Genomic DNA, 9,017 nt, shown 5'->3' with positions numbered 1-9,017 from the left:
ATTGATCACTTGATGTTGAGTAGTTGAAGATTAAACCTTATCGTATGCCGACGAGTTGGTGAAGTTGTGGAGGAAGCCCAACTTCACGTGTTGGTGAAGTCAGATGGACTCACGTGATTGGTTGAGATGATCTATTGGCACAAGGATGCATGCATTTCAAAGACCTCAATCATTATAGTCGGAGAAGCTTACACTGAATGGGAGATCTGATATGGAAGACGCTGGGTGATTGGTAGATTTGTGAAGCTACAGGACAGTTTCAGACACGGCTGGTTGAAGGGCAAACAGAAGATCATCAGTTAAGAGGGAGTCTGTTGGTGCATGTTTTTGTAACAGACGATATTTCGTGTTTGTTAGAATTGAGAGCAACGGTCAAAGGGGAGTCTGTTGGTGCATTTTGTGACCGTCGCTATGCAATTCTGACCAGCGGAACGCCACAGGCGAAGTTAGAACAACTTCGCCATAGGCGAAGTTAGCACAACTTCTGCCATAGGCGAAGTTATATCAACTTCGCCATAGGCGAAGTTGTAACAACTTCGCCTACAGGCCCAAGTCCGTGAAGTTTATATATATATATATGTGTGTCGTGTTTAGGGTTAGAAATCCAGAAATCAGAGTATTGTGTGATAAGATTAATTAGCTAGAGAGAAACCGAGAGAGTGAGCCGTGTGGGACGGCCCGAGGTAGAGCTCACCTCGGGTCGGTCGAGTCATTTGTTTTCATGTTTGGTATGTAAGTGTTTTGATTATTATATAAGAATCTGCAGATTTGATTATCCCGTTCTTGTATTTGTTCGTGTATTTGTTCGTGTACGTGTTTGTGTTCTTCATCTTGTACACCATTTCTACTTGTAGAATATGCGGATAGCCATTAACCAGATGACTGAAAGTGACCGGGGCGGTTTATGATGTGTTTTCATTCTTTCGCTTAAAATTAGTCGATCATACTTAGTTAGAAGGACACGTACTAGTATGTGGTCGGTCCAGCTGATCCATTGGATCTTAGGGATAGCCGTTTACCTGAAGACTTTGTTTTGGTTGGGGCGATTGATGTTAAAATTTTTCTTTTTGGGAAATGAAATTATTTTTCAAGTCTACTACTTCGTAAGAAGTTACTTTACTATGTTTAACAGAAAATTGATCCAACCTTGGAAAATGATAGATATACTGCTTTGGTGTGTTTAACTAGTGAAGTTATTAGGCTTAAAAGGCTTTAGAACAGTCATTGTATGTCATGGTAGCTTTTTATGGTGCGTAAAAGTAGATGTGATACAAACTAAATCTACTCGATTTTACGTGGAAACTCCTTAAGAGTTTTGCATGTCTTCATATATATCTTTCCGAATGATAGGCAGAAAAGCGATTACCCAGTCATACACGAGCCCATAAATGTTCTGATTCCCGTAAAGATAGTGTGTGAAGAAACTGCAGTAATCCAGATTCGGGACTTGCAGTTGTTTACTACTCTAAAGTCTATGTATATGTTTATCGTAAAAAAAAAAAAAAAAAAAAAAAAAAAAAAAAAAAAACTTATGAGTTATTGAAACATTCTACAGCTGACAATGTCAAGACTTCTCAATCATGGAGTAAGAAAGAGAACGGGAAGCAGATGAAGAGTACTTACAAACTTAACCAGACAATATGGGTCGAAGTCAATTCGGGGTGACTTGGGAAAAGCCAAATACGCTTTGAGAATAGATAGGAGGCATCATAATCTCTGAGTTGTTGCCCACTTAAATTTTGAGGCATAATTGAACCTAACTCGTATCACAGAAATGATGAAAACCATTTTAAGTTATTTACCTGCCTACAACCTGTTTCTTTATGTCATAATACAGCTAAACACGGATCTATGTGACAGTCACGTAATTAGTATGATTCATGTTCGGATCTTTTCTAAAACGTAGTAGTCCCTTGTAAAGACTGAAATTTGATCCCTTAAACTTTAATTGTTAAAAGTTTTCTTTTTATGTAGTTGTATGCTTTTATATCTGGTTACTTGGACTTGATCGTGTTATTTTATTCTTAAAGGGAAGTTTAAAACTTAATTGCAAAATGTTCAAACTATAGGGGTTTATTTAGTAAAATCGGCGAACTTGTGATTAACTTCGCCTGCCCTAGGCGAAGTTATCCACAACTTCGCGTGTGTAACTCCGCCCCTATATAAAGGAATTTTTAAGGTCAACAGTTTCATTATTTTCAAACTCAGCGAACTTATCCTCCGTATTTATCGGCGAACTTATCCAGTTTTCCGGCGAACTTGTCGTTTATTCCGATTCCTTGTTCTTTTTCTCAGTTTCCGTTACGATTCAAGGTTCGTGGTGTCATTATATCGTATAATCATTGCTCTCCGATGTTAATCAGTGGTCGTTTTGACCCGGTTATGGACCTCCGACCGTCGGATGTTTGAATTTCAAAACTTGTCTCTAAGTGGTCATGAACGAACTTATCGTCCATATTGTCTTAACATCATGTGTTTCGGAACCCTCAATCGTCAAACTAACCTAAAACATCAGATTTTTCGAAGTTTGAATCTGCTTACTGTCGCCGATTCAGATTCAGGCAAACTTAGGGGTTGGGCGAAGTTATCCGTAACTTCGCCTGAGGTTTAACTTCGGCTGAGGCTTAACTTCGCCTGAGGCGATGTTGTGGTAAGGAGAAGTTATCATTAACTTCGCCTGGACCTTTTTACTTATTAGTTATTAGACGAACTTAAAGATGAAGCGAAGTTTTTCCCAACTTCGCCCCACCTTTAACTTCACCTATACAGATTTCATCACAACTTCGCTCATGGTAACAAGCGAACTTGTGTTATGCCTTAACGTTTATCTAACTTGGTTCGTTTGTTGCAGATATGGCTGCTGTTGCTGGTGCTGGAGGTGCTGGTGGCGATGACGGGGGAGATAACCAGAGACAATTCTTCCCTGGGCACAACATGTACATTACCTTAGACCCAGATGCGAGTGGTGTGGAGGATTACCGCGAGATTATTACATTCCTCCTTCGCTCGCGGATATTCCACGCGATCACAACTACTCTGCCGATATCCTTACCCAATATTGAGGATTTTTAGCAGACGGTGGAATACGATTGCCGCGTTGAGCCCCCGGTTATGCGAGCAACCGTCAACAATCAAGAAGTTCAGTTCTCGTCTGAACAAATTCGGGTGGCTTTACGTTTTAGAGAGGAGACTAGGGATGACCCTACAGAGTTTGTTGCTCCGTTCCGTGATGGAGCATTTCTACGAATGGGCTATTCTGGTCCATTGGGCGATACACAACGGAGGAAGGGTTTCCTACTTGATCAGTGGCGCTTCCTCATGCACGTAATGATTGTCTGCATGTCTGGGAGGAAGGCGGGCACTGATGGTATGGGTGCGACCATGCAGTCAGCAATGACTGCTCTGACTTATAACAAACGTTATAGCTTTAGTCAGATGGTCTTTTATGAGATCGATAGACAGAGGAGAGCGATGGCTCGTGAAAGGTTCATCATGTATCCAAGATTCATTCAGATGATCTTGAATCATGTTGCTCCCACGTTGCCTCATCGACGTCCAATAAGATACGTGGAGAGTGTGAGCAAACGTATCTTCGCTCAATGCCGAACATCCAGCGCGAGGAGCAAGCCTGAACTGCGTCCAAGGCATACTCCACTCTTTGGGTACTTAATAAACCAGGGGTATGTGCCAGCTCGTGGGGATGAGTTCAGAGACCCGGCACCACAACAGGCAGGAGCATCTCAAGCTATATGTGTTGCTCCTGTTGTGTCACCGGAGGAGGAAGTGGACCTTGATGCAGAATTCGGAGGTCAAGGATTCTTCGATATGGATCGGGTGGATCCAGAGGAGAACGTTCAGATCCCAGTTGACCGTGTCTCGACTGTGCGTGTTACTAGAGCAGCTACGACGGTGGCTGACTCAGATCTTGATGATGTTATGGATGAGGCGAGAAGGATGTTGGTGGCTCAAGAGAGGACGTTTGGGAAGAGAAAGAGGACAGATGATGTTAGTGTGTCAGAAGAAGAAGAAGAGGATATTCACAAGTTGATTAGACGTTCAAGACGGGAAAGGACAGGTGCAGGTATGGGAGCTGGAGAGACTTCAAGAGTTGTACGTTTCGCTCCGCCCGCACTGTCAGGTATGTCGATTGTTCCTACATCACTACAGGTCACAAGTTTAAGCGCCACCGATGTACCCGTGGTGGCTACAACATCATCTGTTGGCCTCCCGTCTATCACACTCCAGCTGACGACTCCAGATATCGTATCGTTGCCGCCTCCAACGCTTACTCCGTCGGAGGTTGTTGCACAATTTGTTGAGTCGACAGTCGTTGCAACTGCAGGGTTGTCGGTCACGATACCACCTGCGGTTACGTCCACAGCTGCTTCTGATGTCCCGGTTTCATCGGAAATCCCTCCTCAGTACACTCACGATTTATCGCATATGAGGTTCGATTTCGATGCAACCCTATCAGACTCGGAAAGAATAGCCGCACTGGAACGGGTCGTGGCAGAGCAGTCAAGGGTGAATCTTATCCAGACCCAGTCTATTCAGCGCCTAGTAGCAGAAAATCAACTACTGTCGTCCCTCCTGGTTGAACATGGGAAAATTATAGATGCTATGAAGGAGTTCTTGGCATCTCAGGGGGAGATGAGCTGTAAAGGCGACGAGCTCAGGACAAAGAAGAGGAATGACAGAGACGATGATCCCAATGCATCGAAAGGTGCAGGTGGTGAGTTGCCAAGAACTACTCAAGCTCTTGGGACTTCAACAGCTCAGGGGGAGTCTGCAAGCGCAGCTGGCGGTTCTGGTGGTGATGAGGTGGTGATGGTTGATGACGAGGAGATGGGAGATGATGTGATTGATGCTTTGAAAGAATTAGATGATGATGTGTTGTTTGATGATGATGTGCTGCCAATTGAGGAGATTGAGAAGATTGGCGCACAGATTGTGATTGAAGAAGATGTTGAAGAAGGTGAAATAGTAGAAGAGAATGTGGTGCATGACATTCCAGGTGTGGAGAAAGCAGATATGGGTAATGAGACAGTAATCGATGAGACTGAATGGGAAGAGCAGCCTAGGTGGAAGGAAGGCTTGGCTCAGTGGTTCGTCAAAACGAAGAAACCGGCGGTCCCTACAATGTTTAAGAAGAGTTACAATATTAAAGGTTATGCTGAAGCGAAGAAAGGGATTATTTGCTGGATCTATGATGAGTAGTTGAAGCTCTTTGTGATTAAACGGTATGACGGCGTTCAGTATTTTAAAAGAATGTTAAGGTCGTTGAATACACTGCCGGAATGTGAAGTGAAAGACTTAGCCAGATTGGGGTTAATCAATCGAAATGACGATAATATGGCTAGAGTCATTGGGAAAATTGTATGGAAAGAGAGTATAAAAGAGAAGAAGTTTGAGCTGTTGAAACCGCAGAAGGGAAAACTTGTTGAAGATAAAGAAAGGGGAATGAGAGCAGATGGCAAGCCATGGATGGTGATGAAATACAAACCGATCCGATGCATTAAGGAGGTTCCAATGAAAATTATACCTCAAGATGTGTTGAAGAATCTTAAATGGTGGTATGTTGATTGCCAGACTGCTGAAGCCGTGATGGAAGATGAAGACGAACAAGAAGTGCTGAGGGTGTATGATTCGATGCATCTTGTTAATTTATCGAAAGCTGATCTGCAGGTGTTAAATGAAAAGAAGATATTTTATATTCCTGCTTGGAAAGACGAAGCGAGGAAATATCAGCGAGTAGTCACGGTATGTGTGAGAGAAGGAGTACATGCATGAAGACAAAGAGATTGAAGGTTACAAGACACGTGCTTGAAGATCAAGACATGAAGCTACTGCCAAGGGGAAGTCTGTTGGTGCATTTTTTTGTAACAGATGATCTTTCGTGTTTGTTAGAATTGAGAGCAACGGTCAAAGGGGAGTCTGTTGGTGCATTTTGTGACCGTCGCTATGCAATTCTGACCAGCGGAACGCCACAGGCGAAGTTAGAACAATTTCGCCATAGGCGAAGTTATAACAACTTCGCCATAGGCGAAGTTAGCACAACTTCTGCCATAGGCGAAGTTATATCAACTTCGCCATAGGCGAAGTTGTAACAACTTCGCCTACAGGCCCAAGCCCGTGAAGTTTATATATATATATGTGTGTCGTGTTTAGGGTTAGAAATCCAGAAATCAGAGTATTGTGTGATAAGTTTAATTAGCTAGAGAGAAACCGAGAGAGTGAGCCGTGTGGGACGGCCCGAGGTAGAGCTCACCTCGGGTCGGCCGTGTCATTTGTTTTCATGTTTGGTATGTAAGTGTTTGATTATTATATAAGAATCTGCAGATTTGATTATCCCGTTCTTGTATTTGTTCGTGTATTTGTTCGTGTACGTGTTTGTGTTCTTCATCTTTACACCAATAAACGAGTCTAGGAGGATTCCGCACTCCTAGACCTCGTGCGGATCTCGTATCGATCGGCGACGCCCCGGGGGGACTTACATGTGGTATCAGAGCCTTAGGCTCTTATGCTATGGTTCGAGATCGGCGTTTTGGTGTTTCTGGCACGTTTTTGTGCGTTTCTGGCCGAACAGCGCCGCAAGCGAAGTTATGGGATTCAGGCGAAGTTGCCGTCACTGTTCGTAGGGTTTCAGCGAAGATATAAGGTCTGGCGAAGTTATGGACAGGCGAAGTTATAGCCAGGCGAAGTTGACTTCTCGGCGAAGTTAAAAAAAAAAAAAAGTATTTGGAGTTTTCGTCTGTATGGCCAGGTGTACACGATTATTGTGAGACCGAAGACGTTGTTCCGTCAACGAGTGAAACTTGTTATCTCTTGGTCTTACGTGTGAACAAATACTTGTCAACTCTGGATATGGAGTTGAGTTTGTGAATGGGATATTGATTGAAACTGGATATTGACACATATTTGGGTGTTTGTGGGCAATGAAATTGTTGTTCGAGGTTGACCAGCTGAAGAAAGTCAAATTGAACTGAAGGTTTTCGTCATTACTGGATTGCGATCAGAGCATATTATTTATGTTATTTTCAAGGCGTTCGAGAATTGGATCCTGAAACGTGATGATTATTTATTAGAGTGAAAATTCTGGAACAAGTTGGATTTAATCGGGAATTAAAGTGTTTATGTTCTTGATCGTTATCCCTGGTGATTGAAGATGCTTCAGATTAATTAATGGTCATGTGTTAAATTCTGTCAAGGTGGTTTTGTGATGAAATTGATCACTTGATGTTGAGTAGTTGAAGATTAAACCTTATCGTATGCCGACGAGTTGGTGAAGTTGTGGAGGATGCCCAACTTCACGTGTTGGTGAAGTCAGATGGACTCACGTGATTGGTTGAGATGATCTATTGGCACAAGGATGCATGCATTTCAAAGACCTCAATCATTATAGTCGGAGAAGCTTACACTGAAGGGGAGATCTGATATGGAAGACGCTGGGTGATTGGTAGATTTGTGAAGCTACACGACAGTTTCAGACACGGCTGGTTGTTGAGCAAACAGAAGATCATCAGTTAAGAGGGAGTCTGTTGGTGCATGTTTTGTAACAGATGATCTTTTGTGTTTGTTAGAATTGAGAGCAACGGTCAAAGGGGAGACTGTTGGTGCATTTTGTGACCGTCGCTATGCAATTCAGACCAGCGGAGACGCCATAGGTGAAGTTAGAACAACTTCGCCAACGGCGAAGTTAGGACAACTTCACCTTAGGCGAAGTTATCACAACTTCGCCATAGGCGAAGTTATGAACAACTTCGCCTACTGACGCCTACTGAAGTTTATATATATATATATACGTGTGTCTTGTTTAGGTTAAGAATCCAGAAATCAGAGTATTGTGTGATAAGATTAATTAGCTAGAGAGAAACCGAGAGAGTGAGCCGTGTGGGACGGCCCGAGGTAGAGCTCACCTCGGGTCGGTCGTGTCATTTGTTTTCATGTTTGGTATGTAAGTGTTTTGATTATTATATAAGAATCTGCAGATTTGATTATCCCGTTCTTGTATTTGTTCGTGTATTTGTTCGTGTACGTGTTTGTGTTCTTCATCTTGTACACCATTAACGAGTCTAGGAGGATTCCGCACTCCTAGACCTCGTGCGGATCTCGTATCGATCGGCGACCCCCCAGGGGGGGACCTACAGTTACTAGTGTTAGTTAACTGAGCCATTTCAATTAAGTCCAACTAAATTAAGTCCAATTATCCAAGTCCAAGGAGAACAGGCCCAAACCAACAGACTGGGCCCAAAACACTAAGGATGACCGAGAACAGGTTAACCGAGAACACTGAGGTTGGCCAAAACGTGACCGAAAACTCAAGTTGTAACTAAGCGTTGACCGAGAACGCTGGTGTTGTCCAATCCTTGACCGAGAACTGTTGAAGGCCGAGAACTACTTGACCGAAAACAACCAGTGGCCGAAAGCAAAGTGTGACAGAGATCAAAAACAACTGAGAGCTCAATTTCTTCGCCAGGAACTCTGTTTTTAAGCCGAAAACACCGAGAAAAGGTTTGACCAGTGGATTTTGGCAACAATTTAATCCCTATTTTAGTGGGATTCAAACTGTTTCCAAAAATAAGTCAATCTTTGGCCAAAATATCTCCTATTCTTCTTCTCCGATCACACACTCACCGGAAAAACAAAAAGGCCACCGTAAAAACTATTCTCGAATCTTTGATATCACAATAACGAGCCTGAATAAGGTCTAAGGCTCTGATACCAATTTTAAGTCCCGAATCTGGATCACTACAATTATGATATCAATATAACAAGTATAGGTGCGGAATACCTATACTCATTGATTCAAGAACACGTATTAACACAAGATGGTGACACAAGATTGCTTCAAAACACACGTATATTAGCAAATACGTCTGGTGCATAAGCACTTACAATGATACAAATGTGAAAATAAACAACTAGTCAAAACCAACAACTTTAACCCTATACACAATATGACATATATATATAGGTAAACCAACACTGGCCGAAATGTAAAAAGCCCATCGAGAGCA

This window comes from Bidens hawaiensis, unplaced genomic scaffold (assembly GCF_021521415.1).
Source record: "Bidens hawaiensis isolate Kalapana, Puna unplaced genomic scaffold, B.hawaiensis_p1.1 tig00019491_1, whole genome shotgun sequence".
Classification (NCBI taxonomy): Eukaryota; Viridiplantae; Streptophyta; class Magnoliopsida; order Asterales; family Asteraceae; genus Bidens; species Bidens hawaiensis.
Note: the sequence above shows the minus strand (reverse complement) of the source record.